The following is a 14,702-nucleotide window of genomic DNA, read 5'->3' on the forward strand; positions in this document are numbered from 1 at the left end:
GATGACCCCCTGATGAAAGGATTTTTACCAGTAAAGAGATTTATAGAAACAGTTGCGTTGTAGATATAGTCTCTAAACCGACAAAAATTCCTTCATACAAACATTTTGGGTGTCACAAGTAACAAACCCCTTTAGAAATTGTTAACTGAGTATTCAAACCTCGGGTCGTCTTCTCAAGGAACTGCGAGGAAGTATGTTCTTACTATTGGCTATAAAGGTTGTAATCGGGGTTTAGAAGATGAGAAGCAAGTAATTTAAATGACAAGTAAAGTAAATGGCAATTAAAATAAATAAATACTATAAAGCATACTTTTGGCAAGGTAAGAGAAGTTGGAGGTCCAACGTAGTTATCTCTCTCAACTATAATGAAAGTTGAATCTAAACTCCACTTGATCAACCTGTACTAGGACAAGGGAAAGTCAAGGGACTAATTAAATTGACCTTTGAATCCTATTTATTTCCTAAGAAAAGGTTGGGATTACTCAAGTTCAGCTCAATTAGCAAGATAACGATTATCAATTATGTTGAGTTTAATAACTGTTGAGTTACTAAATTCTTATCCAGAACCAAAAGGGGAAAAAGTAAAATTGCTGGAATAATAAAAATATCCTTAGATGGGAAGCAATGGTAACTTAAATCGAAGAGAACAATCATGAACTGAAAATACCTCAATTATCATTAATTCAAATAACAGTCTGTAACATGGAAGAATTCTTAAATCAAATTATAATAATCAATTCAAATGTTTGAATAAATAAATAAAAGTAAAACTAAAATAAAAGAACATTAAACCTAGGATCCAGAGTTACTCTTAAAACAAGAAGAAATCCTAAATCCTAAAAGAGAGAGAGAAGATCTCCCTCTCAACTAAATCTAAATCATTGAAAAGTAAAATATGCGAGCTCTCTTTGAATGGGTGCATTCCCACACTTTATAACCTCTGGTCTATGCTGTCTGTACTTGGATCTGGGCCAAAAAGGGCTTCAGAATTCGCTGGGGGTGCATTCTGTAAATTCTGATACGTGGCCCCTGTCACGCGTCCTCGTGGGTCACGCGGTCGCGTCATTTGGAGCTTTTCCTTGCCACGCGGTCACATCAGTCATGCGACCGCGTCATATGCGTTCTGCTTAAGGCGCACGATCGCGTCAGTCATGCGGCTGCGTCGCTGCTAATTCGTGCTTGGCACGTGATCGCGTCGTCCATGTGATCGCGTGGATACCAGTTTCCTTAAAGCTCCGTTTTGCTTTCTCCTTCCATTTTAGTATGTTTCCTTTTCCATCCTTTAAGTCATTCTGCCTTAGAAAATCTGAAACTACTCAACACACTAATCACGGCATCGAATGGAAATAAAGGTAATTAAATTAATTAATTTTAAAGCTTAGGAAACATGTTTTTCACAATATGACATAATAAGGAAGGGAAAGTGAAACCATACAATTAATGTGAATAAGTAGGTGAAGGATTGTATAAATTACTCAAATTAAGCACAAAAGAACTCATGAAATATGGGTTTATCAACCCCCCTTGTTCACCAATGAACTAAGTGCATTGATAAGGCAGACATTGCCTCAGAAGAAACCAGATCCCGGAAAGTTCTTCATACCTTGTACCATAGGCACCATGACCTTTGAGAAGGCTCTGTGTGACCTTGGGTCAGGGATAAACCTCATGCCACTCTCTGTAATAGAGAAATTGGAAATCTATGAGGTACAAGCTGTAAGAATTTCACTAGAGATGGCAGACAAATCAATAAAACAGGCTTATGGATTAGTAGAGGACTTGTTAGTAAAGGTTGAAGGCCTTTACATCCCTGCTGTTTTCATAATCCTAGACACTGGGAAGGATGAGGATGAATCCATCATCCTTGGAAGACCCTTCCTAGCCACAGCAAAAGTTGTGATTGATGTGGACAGAGGAGAGTTGGTCCTTCAACTAAATGAGGACAACCTTGTGTTTAAAACTCAAGGATCTCCTTCTGTAACCATGGAGAGGAAGCATGAAAAGCTTCTCTCACTGCAGAGTCAACCAAAGCCCCACAGTCAAACTCTAAGTTTGGTGTTGGGAGGCCACAACCAAACTCTAAGTTTGGTGTTGAACCCCCACATTCAAACTCTAAGTTTGGTGTTGGGAGGTCCCAACAATGCTCTGAACATCTGTGAGGCTCCATGAGAGTTCACTGTCAAGCTATTGACTTTAAAGAAGCACTTGTTGGGAGGCGACCCAATGTTATTTAATTATATCTATTTATTTTCTATTGTTATTTTATGTTTTGTTTAGGTTGATGATCATGTGAAGTCACAAAAACAGAATGAAAAATAGCATTAAAAACAGCTCACCCTGGAGGAAGAGCTTACTGGCGTTTAAACACCAGTAAGAAGCATCAAACTGGCGTTTAACGCCAGAAAGAAGCATCAAGCTGGCGTTAAACGCCAGAAACATGCACCAGACTGGCGTTTAACGCCAGAACAGAGCATGGAATTGGCGTTAAACGCCAGAAATAAGCTGCAAGCTGGCATTTAACACCAGACATGCATTCTAAAGGCGTTTTGCACGCCTAATTGGAGCAGAGATGCTAAGTCCTTGACCCCTCTGGATCTGTGGATCCCACAGGATCCCCACCTACCCTACCTCTTCTTCTTTCCTTTTCACACCTTTTCATAACTCTCTTCCCCAAATACCCTTCACCAATCACCTCCATACCTCTTCCCTAAATATCCTTCACCACTCACATCCATCCACTCTTCCCCATAAATCCCACCTACCTCCAAAATTCAAATTCTTTTCCCTCTCAACCCAACCCTAATAGCCGAAACCTCTCCTTCCCCCCACCCCTATATAAATACCTTAACACTACTCCATTTTCACACATTACAACCACCACTTCTCCCCCTTGGCCGAATACACCTTCTCCCTCCATCTCCTCTATTTTCTTCTTCTTCTACTACTTCCTTTCTTCTTTTGCTCAGGGACGAGCAAACCTTTTAAGTTTGGTATGGTAAAAGCATTGCTTTTTATTTTTTCCATAACCATTAATGGCACCTAAGGCCAGATAAACCTCAAGAAAGAGGAAAGGGAAGGCAATTACTTCCACCTCTGAGTCATGGGAGATGGAGAGATTCATCTCAAAGGTCCATCAAGACCACTTCTATGAAGTTGTGGCCAAGAAAAAGGTGATCTCTGAGCTCCCTTTTAAGCTCAAAAAGAGCGAATATCCGGAGATCCGACAAGAGATTAGAAGAAGAGGATGGGAAGTTCTCTCTAATCCTATTCAACAAGTCGGGATCTTAATGGTTCAAGAGTTCTATGCAAACGCATGGATCACTAGGAACCATGATCAAAGTAGGAACCCGAATCCAAAGAATTGGCTTACAATAGTTCGGGGGAAATACTTAGATTTCAGTCCAGAAAATGTAAGCTTGGCGTTCAACTTGCCAATGATGCAAGAAAACGCACGCCCCTACACTAGAAGGGTCAACTTTGATCAAAGGTTGGACCAAGTCCTCATGGACATATGTGTGGAAGGAGTTCAATGGAAAGTTGACTCAAGAGGCAAGCCGGCTCAATTGAGAAGACCGGACCTTAAGCCTGTAGCTAGAGGATGGTTGGAGTTCATCCAACGCTCAATTATTCCTACTAGCAACTAGTCTGAAGTTACTGTAGACCGGGCCATCATGATCCATCGTATCATGATTGGGAAGGAAGTGGAAGTTCATGAGATTATACCTCAAGAACTCTACAAGGTGGCTGACAAGTCCTCCACTTTGGCAAGGTTAGCCTTTCCTCACCTTATTTGCCACATTTGCAATTTGGCTGGAATTGACATAGAGGGAGATATCCTCATTGATGAGGACAATCCCATCACTAAGAAAAGGATGGAGCAAACAAGAGATCATGGACCTCAACAAGAGCATGAGGAAATTCCTCACCATGAAATCCATGAGATGCCTCAAGGGATGCACTTCCCTCCACAAAACTGTTGGGAGTAAATCAATACCTCCCTAGGAGAATTAAGTTCCAACATGGGACAACTAAGGATGGAACACCAAGAGCACTCCATCATTCTCCATGAGATTAGAGAAGATCAAAGAGCTATGAGGGAGGAGCAACAAAGACAAGGAAGAGACATAGAGGAGCTCAAGAGCACCATTGGTTCTTCAAGAAGAGGAAGACACCACCCTCACTAAGGTGGACCCGTTCCTTAATCTCCTTGTTCTTACTTTCCTGTTTTTTTATTTTTAAGCCTTATGTTTTATTTATGTTTGTGTCTTTACTATATGATCATTAGTGTTTAAGTGTCTATGTCTTAAAGCTATGAATGTCCGATGAATCCATCACCTCTCTTAAATGAAAAATGCTTTTAATTACAAAAGAACAAGAAGTACATGAATTTCGAACTCATCCTTGAAATTAGTTTAATTATCTTGATTTGGTGACAATACTTTTTGTTTTCTGAATGAATACTTGAACAGTGCATATGTCTTTTGATATTGTTGTTTATGAATGATAAATATGTTGGCTCTTGAAAGAATGATGAAAAGGAGAAATGTTATTGATAATCTGAAAAATCATAAAATTGATTCTTGAAGCAAGAAAAAGCAGTGAATACAAAAGCTTGCGAAAAAAAAAGAAGAAAAGAAAAATGGCGAAAAAAGAAAAAGGATCCAAGAGCTATGAAAAGAAAAGAGAAAGAAAAATTCAAGGGTAAAAAGGATCCAAGGCTTTGAGCATCAGTGGATAGGAGGGCCTAAAGGAATAAAATCCTGGCCTAAGCGGCTAAACCAAGCTGTCCCTAACCATGTGCTTGTGGCGTGAAGGTGTCAAGTGAAAACTTGAGACTGAGCGGTTAAAGTTGAGGTCCAAAGCAAAAACAGAGTGTGCTTAAGAACCCTGGACACCTCTAATTGGGGACTCTAGCAAAGCTGAGTCACAATCTGAAAAGGTTCACCCAGTTATGTGTCTGTGGCATTTATGTATCCGGTGGTAATACTGGAAAACAAAGTGCTTAGAGCCACGGCCAAGACTCATAAAGTAAATGTGTTCAAGAATCAACATACTGAACTAAGAGAATCAATTACACTATCTGAATTCTGAGTTCCTATAGATGCCAATCATTCTGAACTTCAAGGGATAAAGTGAGATGCCAAAACTGTTCAGAGGCAAAAAGCTACTAGTCCCGCTCATCTGATTGGAGCTAAGTTTCATTGATATTTTGGAATTTATAGTATATTCTCTTCTTTTTATCCTATTTAATTTTCAGTTGCTTGGGGACAAGCAACAATTTAAGTTTGGTGTTGTGATGAGCGGATAATTTATACGCTTTTTGGCATTGTTTTTATATAGTTTTTAGTATGTTTCGTTAGTTTTTAGTATATTTTTATTAGTTTTTAAATAAAAATCACATTTCTGGACTTTACTATGAGTTTGTGTATTTTTCTGTGATTTCAGGTAATTTCTGGCTGAAATTGAGGGACTTGAGCAAAAATCAGATTCAGAGGCTGAAGAAGGACTACAGATGCTGTTGGATTCTGACCTCCCTACACTCAAAGTAGATTTTCTGGAGCTACAAAAGTCCAAATGGTGCGCTCTCAATTGCGTTGGAAATTAGACATCCAGGGCTTTCCAGCAATATATAATAGTCCATACTTTGTTTGAGTTTAAATGACGCAAACTGGCGTTCAACGCCAGCTCTCTGCCCTATTCTGGCGTTAAACGCCAGAAACAGGTTGCAAAGCAGAGTTAAACGCCAGAAACAAGTTACAAACTGGCGTTTAACTCCAAGGAAGACCTCTACACGTGAAAGCTTCAATGCTCAGGCCAAGCACACACCAAGTGGGCCCGGAAGTGGATTTCTGCATCATTTACTTATTTCTGTAACCCTAGTAACTAGTTTAGTATATATAGAACTTTTTACTATTGTGTTAGGGATCTTTTGGGATCATTTTCGAGATCATCTTTTGATTATTTTAGATCTCTAGACCTCCATGGGAGGCTGGCCACTCGTTCATGTCTACCCTATTTTCACTTATGTATTTTCAACGGTAGAGTTTCTGCACACCATAGATTAAGGTGTGGAGCTCTGCTGTTCCTCATGAATTAATGCAAAGTACTATTGTTTTTCTATTCAATTCAAGCCTATTTCTTCTCTAAGATATTCATTCGCACACAAGAACATGATGAATGTGATGATTATGTGACGCTCATCATCATTCTCACTTATGAACGCGTGCCTGACAAACACTTCCATTCTACATGCAAACAAGCTTGAATGCATATCTCTTAGCCTCCTGATCTACGATCAGAGTCTTCGTGGTATAGGCTAGAATTATTGGCAGCCATTCTTGAGATCCGGAAAGTCTAAACCTTGTCTGTGGTGTTCCGAGTAGGATCTGGGAAAGGATGGCTGTAACAAGCTTCAAACTCGCGAGTGCTGGGCGTAGTGACAGACGCAAAAGGATTACTGAATCCTATTCCAGTATGATCGAGAACCGACAGATGATTAGCCGTGCGTTGACAGCGCATTTGGACCATTTTCACTGAGAGGACAGGATGTAGCCATTGACAACGGTGATGCCCAACATACAGCTTGCCATGAAAAGGAGTATGAAGGATTAGATGATAGCAGTAGGAAAGCGGAGATTCAGAAAGAACTAAGCATCTCTATATGCTTATCTGAAATTCTCACCAATGAATTACGTAAGTATCTCTATCTTTATTTTACATTTTATTTATCTTTTAATTATTAAAACTCTATAACCATTTGAATCCGCCTGACTGAGATTTACAAGGTGACTATAGCTTGCTTCAAGCCGACAATATCTGTGGGATCGACCCTTATTCACGTAAGGTTTATTACTTGGACGACCCAGTGCACTTGCTGGTTAGTTATGACAAAGAATTAAGATTATGAACGCGCGTATTAAGTTTTTAGCGCCGTTACCAAGGAATGAACGATCACGATTTCATGCACCATAATTCAATCCATAACCAGCCAATTTATTAACAATTACAGCCCATCGGCTCATGGCATATAAGGCACTTCCACCACTATCCTCCGTATCTCATACGATTCTCTTTGATCATCATTGATCATTAATTCTCCCCTTTCTTCATTCACAAATTACCACATTTTCTAACTTCTTCCCATTGCTAGGCTTATCATAATGATTTAAGACATAAGGGGTGAGATCGGAGGCTTAGAAGTTTGAAATTTGACTTTGAAAACTCAAAAATCAACTTTGGAATGAAAATAGGGTCACACGTGAGTGTCGCCCACACGCATGCGTAGAATGCATCAAGGTACAGCGACGCGTACATGTCCCTCCACGTGCACGCGTCGATGGGAGAAAAGCCAAGTGACGCCTATGCGTCAGCCACGTGTATGCGTGGGTGCGTTTTGTGCCCCAAGCATAAAACCAGCAGAACTCAGGCACAACTCTCGGAAATTTTGGCTGGGCCAATTGAATTTGCTCATCGACGCGTACGTGTGGGTAGTGAAACTTTGAAAATGACGCGTGCGCATCAGCCACGCCTATGCGTGGGAGTGCATTCTGCCAAAAATTTTACTAAGTTAAAAAGCTGCATAATTCACAGTTTCAAACCCCAATCTTCCGACAGACATAACTTCTCCGTTTCAAATCATTTTTCACCAATTCTTCGAACGGCATAAACATCCCGGATCCAATTTCATTTCTAGACAAATTTTGCACAAATCGGGGATCAGGAGTTCAAGTTATGCTCCGTCAAAATATGCCCAAAATCACATTTTCATACAAAACCACAAAGTGCCATTTTCAAAACAAACCAATTCCAACCCTTTTTAAAATCAACCAAAACATACCAAAAATCACTTCAAGCCTCCTCAACTCATACATTAACATTTTTATCAAATTATAACCATCAACCCATCATGTTAACCAAGCTCATCAATTGATCCAATTTCAAACACAATATCATGTCATATGTATTTTTCCTCATTCCAATTTCCAACAACACCATTTTCAATCAACCACCAATACTTACAATCATTACCATCCTCACTCTCAACATGGTTTCACCCACAAATCTACCTCAACCAATCATTAGTCATATATCAAAACATGCATATCTTTCATACATCACACCATCAAAACATCAATATTCATAATCACATATATGACCACACAATTTTTTTTAACCATTCAACAACATTAACCATTCAAATCCTATCTTAGGGCCTGTAGCCTAAGTTTTTACACCACATTACATTTTAGATATAGGAAACTGAGACCATACCTTAGCTGCTTTTCCGTTTAACTCGGAACACCTCCAAATCACTTTTTCACAAGCTCACCAAGCTTTAACACCTCAAAGAACATATTTTTAGTACACCAAAGCCCTTTTCCAAGCTTTCCAAAACCTCAATCAATCTTCAATATTTACATACACACTACCTAAGCCACAAATATCACATTCAAACACAACAACTCAATACCCAACATCATAAACCAACAATTTCCACTAGGGTTGAGAATTTTACCACACCCAAGGATAAAGGAGACAAGATTACACTTCTCCTTCAAGCTAGTTGGGTCCTATAACATCAAAGAGCCCAAAATCTCAATATTTTTCTCTATTAATTAGAATTTAAGGCTGAGAAAACTGGACCAAAATCGTAGCTTGCCTCAAGAACAAAGTAGTGGGTTTTGTAGAGCTCGTCACGGTGAACGCATGGCCACAAACGGTGTGACAATCGGAGCTCCAGATCAAAAGTTATGGTGGTTTGAAGATCAAACAAGGGTAGAACTTTGGAGAAGTGTTCTTCCCCCTTTCATTCTCATTTCAGTGTGTTTTTAAGGATTTAGAGGAGAGAGAGAGTGCTGTTTTTAAGGTTTTAGATTTAGCTTGATTGGGCCAAGGGCCCAATATGGGTCCGGTTGGCCTAGTTTGGCCCGTTCGGTCCAATCTTGGACCGATTTCTATAAAATTGGTATCAATATTCTCATTTTAATCTCCTCTATCATGTTAAGCTATGAAAATCACATTTTTGGCTTTCTAGAATAAATTCTCATTTATGGCTAATCAGCCGTTAATTAACCGGGTTTTACACCATCAAAGGGGAGTTTTTCTAATCCTAATCCTTCAATTCAGTTTAATAATGTTTGTCATCAAGGGGGAGATTGTTGAGTTTGGAAAACTTATGTTTAATTAAAATTATGATCAAATATTATTAAAGTATTAATTAAAAAATTATTAAATTGTTATTTGCTTCCACTGGTTTGTTTGATGTGTTTGTTAGTGTGCAAGAAGAAGAAATTAATTTTCTATTGGGCCAAAAAGCTAGAGCAACACACTTTGATCAATAAATTAATTTAGGTTTGTGCAAAATTAATTTAAACATAAAGTGGCTGAACTTTGAGATTGAGACAAGCACAAGTCACAAGCCCATTTTGATAAGACAAAAGAATGAAGGAAATGGCCCAAGAGTTTCTAGCATGTTTCGGTTACTTTGGTAACTTGAAGTTGAAAATTCAAATTGGTTGAATCACATTAAAAGATCCATACGTTACACTATGCATTGGTTACGGGAACTCAAATTCCAATTTAGTTAAATACATGCATAGGTAATCGAAACTCAAAATTAAATTGAGTTTAATAGTGCATTGAAAGCTTTGTTTCTTCTCTCTCCTCTCTCTCTTTGCATTCGGTCATGTCAATCAGAGAAAAGAAGATTGAAAAAGTTATCAGAAGAAAAAGGAGTCACAGTGAAGCCTATGGAAGAAAGGCTATGAAGAAAGATCTGAAGAAAGGCAAAGCAAGATCTTTGTCATTAAAGGCATGATTTGAAGAAGAGCTTCAAGATTTTCGAAGCCAAAAATAGAAACAATCCGCCTCTATCAGAGAAGAATATATCAGTTGCAAAAATTCACTTCCATTCTTGTTCATCAAAGAAAGAAGGTAGCCGTCGAGCTACACATAGGAAGAAGCAAAAATGGAATGCAAGAAACTGTCCTAGGTCAGAAGATCATCAAGGGTCCGAATCCTTTCTTGGAGCCAAAGACAAGATCAAGGGTTCAGATTGAAGGAGCTTGATGAAAAGGGTTGAGAGAGGTACATGCATGTTGGTTTTTGGTTTTCTCTCTCTCTTCTCTCTGTCCGAACCGCTGCTTTTTTGGTTAGAGAAGAAGTTTCTTGGTTGAACCGGTTTCAACCTTGGAAGCTTCCCCTTCTATATTAAGGGTGAACGGCCAAGGGTTGAGATCAAGGAGAGAAAGTAAAAAAGCACAGAGTTCTCATAGCTACCCAAGCTTCCTGAGTTCGTCTCCTTCAATGGTGTGTTATTTTGTTTTCTTTTTTTTAGTATTGTCTGTCTGAGTCTAATGGTGAAAAAGGCAAATATGGTGAAGTTTGTAAGAAAAACTAGTGAGAGGAAAAAGGCAGTGATCAATATTAGAGAAAAAGTCATAAGATGTCTCAGAGTTTCTTTGTACATCTGTATGTTGTGTTTCATGATCCTGTGAGGATTCTCTTGCAAGTTGGGTTAGCACTTTGCGGTTGAAAGCTAGGTTTTGAGTCCTAGTCAAATTCAGATTGGGTGTAGAATCTGGATTTGTCCCAAATAGGAATGGGTAGTTCCTAGGGAGAAATTGGTGTCTGTAATATTGTGAACACATAGTGAAATTCCATCATTATTATGATAGAGACTGGATGTAGGCCACATTGTACCTAGTAGCTGAACCATGATATATCTGGTGTTAATTCTTCTTCCCTACTCCTTTCTCTGTTTCTATTTATCTGGAGACAAAAACAAAAATATCTCTCAACTCGATACGAGACAAAACAAAAGTGTCTCTCAACTCAACATGAGACAAAAAGTAGAAATATCTCCTGTAGTTACTTTAAAAGTCAGAAATTAATATTCAGAAAAAGGGATTAAGATTCAACCCTCCTTCTCTTAGCCACTGATTACCATCACTCTTGTTTAAAAATATTATTTGTAGGATGTAGTAAATTTTTTATTTTATCAAACATATTTGTCTAATACATAGACTAATTTCTTTGTTAAAGAAGCATTCATTTAGAACAAAGTGTTCTATTGCTTTTTTTTTCTGGATATTTTTCTATATCAAAAACGAAATTCAAATTATCACTATGTTAATTACAAAATAAGATAATAATTAATTTTTGTTAAAATAGTTCATGATTTTACACCGAACTAGCACATTATTAAAGGTTAATTATAGTGTAAAAATGTAAATTCATACGGAGAATACATATATTCATTTTAAACCATACAAATTATTATTTAATAATATTAGTGACACTGTTGATACACTGTTTTTAACCACAAAAACATAATCTGTATAAAATAAATCTTTATAGTAGTGTTTTTCATTATTGAATATTCAAACAATTCTCATTATGTAAGAATTTTTTTATTTTATATATAAATATTTTCTGTTAAACAAATTTTTTCATTTATGTTATCATTGGGTTATTTTTTTAGATATTAAAAAAATTTTAATATAACACCTAATTATTGAGTTATATGGTGTTTTACAAAATTTTGGAGACAAGACAAATTTATAGGAGTGAATTGTTGCAGCAGAAATTTTTTTATTTTTTGAATAATACGCAAGGAACGTATCAAATTTTTAGATATTACAACATGCAATACGCAAATAACGTATTGTATTATTTTAATATTAAAAATACAATACACGGAGATGTATTCACAATACACCTCCCGTATATTGTACTTTTTATTAAAAAAAATATATAACTAAAGATGTACAAAAGAAAGAACAAATTGTTAATTTACTAGATTCTGCTTGTATGGTATGAACTTATAAAAATGTATAAAAATTACAATAACAATCTTTCATTAAAAGGTCAATAACAATTATAAAAATTAATTAATAAATATTTTTTTCACAAGCTTGGTATATTTTTTAACTTTTTTTTTATATTCTGGAAAGGGTATATTTATTTGTGTTTTTGTATGATGGGTTAATCCTCAAGTTATATTCCTTATTATAGACATCTAGAGTATGAAAACTTTTTGCACTATCTACACTTTTCGCACCTTCTACACCACCTACATGACAACAACAACCACAATAATAAATACATTAATCCAGCAATATCAACATTAACAATAATAAATACACTAATTTAGCGGAATCAACCTTAACAACAATAATAAATGCATTAATTCAGCAAAACCAATCTTAACTAAACCAGTAAATAAGACTAATATTAACATAAATAATTAATGCATCATTACCTAAATTGTTATCATCATGGCTCTCATTGCCATTATCTTCCTCGGCTCCTTGCTATCATCATTATCCTCAGCCATTGGCGGTTGTACTTGAGGAAAATCAACAAGAGTACTACGACCAATTTCTCTAGCGACACTCTAGATTGAGTCAATAAACACTTTTGGCCCAAAGCGTAGAGAGGGACTACGATGTCGTAGTCTCAAGTCCACAGATGACTGACCCAAAACAATTCAAGAAATTGCCGACTAGACTGTAGATCCTGCTCGTCAACTTTAGAATGTTATGATTAAGATTTCTGCACTTGCAGGTGAGGGTTAAAGAACAAATCATTCACCCATTGCAACGTGTCTGTTTCAGACACCCACTAATACATCTGGTGGTTTAAGGATTGCTCAGCTACGTTCCTTCACTTTGACATAGAGGATCAGTAATATGGTTGGTAAGACATCATGTAGAGTGAGAGAGTCAGAAAATAATTGTGTAAAGAATGATGAGTTAGGCTCAGTGTATGGGTATGCCAGTTGGTATGGGTGCATGAAGGACTGTGGCTGTAGCTGTGGTTGTGGTTGTGACTATGGTTGTGGAACATTACTAGTCAACCACAGATGAACACTATATACCTCACTATACATTACGTATACTCATCAGATACTTGATAGTGCAGGAAAGAGTCACCAACTAGAACGAAGTTCCTACGATTTGTCCACATCATAATGTATATATATAGAATGCTTAGGTCTCTAATCTTTGTTCTTTAGTCCAATCAGAACCACATTGTGAGCTTCTATAAGATGAATGGGTTGTCCATGGGCTTCTTGTTGCAAAACGAACTAGCTCTTATCCTATTTGATGCATGTCACTCAATGCACTCAAAAGATATTAGTGACATGGTTGTGCTCCATATTGCGTGATGATAGAATGCCATTTGGAACTACAATGTTTCCCATACAATCATGATTATACGAGTTCTACATAAATTGCAAAAACATATAATTTCACAAACATTTCAATAACCTAATAATTTCTAAATTCACAAACAACAAGGTCTTTATAATTTTAAATTTCTAATAAACATAATCATCAAGCAAGTATTTTGTAACAAAATAATTCAAAAAACATTTTCCAAACTAAAATAAACATTGTTTAAGTTTTAATCAATCAAACAATGTTAAAGTTATAACTTAAAAGTAAAATGAATTATGTTTATGGGTAGGGTATATTATGCTGGGTTGATTTTATAATATTAATATTTATAAGAACTTAAAAACCAAAACAAAATGGAAGTCCCATTGGGCAATCTCTCCATGTCAAAACCCGCCAAATAAAGTTTATGGGTCAGGCGAGTTTTTTTTATTATAGCGGTCTAAAATTTCTAGTCCGATCAGCATTTTTTTATGAGTTATACAAATCGATCTGGTGAGTTTTAGCCCATTTGCCACACCTAGTGCGAAGTAAGTTTCTCAAATTGAAATAAGTAATAGAATCTACTATCTCGTAATTCTACTTCAACTTTGGAATCATGCATATTTTGGTAGAGATGTTTTGATTCCAAATTTTTTAAACTTTAAAACAAATCAAAAAATCAATTCATCATCATCATCATCATCATCAACAACAACAACAACAACAACAATAAATAAATAAATAAACAAATATAAAAAGTAATAAGATATTGAGTAAAGTATCGTTTTTGTTCCCAACGTTTGGGGTAAGTCATATTTGTGTCCCTAACGTTTAAATCGTCCTATTTGTATCCCTAACGTTTATAAAAGTGATTCAATGTTATCCTACTATTAATTATACTAACAAATCAGATTATATTTTTCAATTATTCTCACTTGGATGTATTCATTCTCAATTAGGCCTCACTTGGATGTGTTCGATTTTAATATTATATCCACTATTTGTGTTTAGATTCAATTATGTTCTTAGAAAAGTGAATTACGTAAATGTTGTAGGAATTAGTTTTAACTTTTGATGAGTTATTTTTCGGAGTGGATCATCGATTCTATCCCAGATATTTGTATTCTAACTTCAAGAAGAGATTTTTAAAACTCAAACTAAAGTGTTCATGATGTTTAATTGACGGCAGGATAACATTGAATCACTTTTACAAACGTTAGGGATACAAATAGGACGATTTAAACGTTAGGGACACAAATAGGATTTACCCCAAACGTTGGGGACAAAAACGATACTTTACTCTAAGATATTTAATAATGTGATCTGCAGAATATATAATGTCATGAACCATTGTCTGATTTTATTCTTACCCGAAACCAAAATATAATCAATTATATTATAATCTATAATATATGTTTAATATACAATATAATATAGGTTTCTTCTGTAACATTAAATAAATATATTAAGATATATTTAAATAATAATACAAATTATGTTTCTAATTCCTCTACTTTCTAAAATTTAACATATTTAAAT

This window comes from Arachis hypogaea, chromosome 19, assembly GCF_003086295.3.
Source record: "Arachis hypogaea cultivar Tifrunner chromosome 19, arahy.Tifrunner.gnm2.J5K5, whole genome shotgun sequence".
NCBI classification, from domain to species: Eukaryota; Viridiplantae; Streptophyta; class Magnoliopsida; order Fabales; family Fabaceae; genus Arachis; species Arachis hypogaea.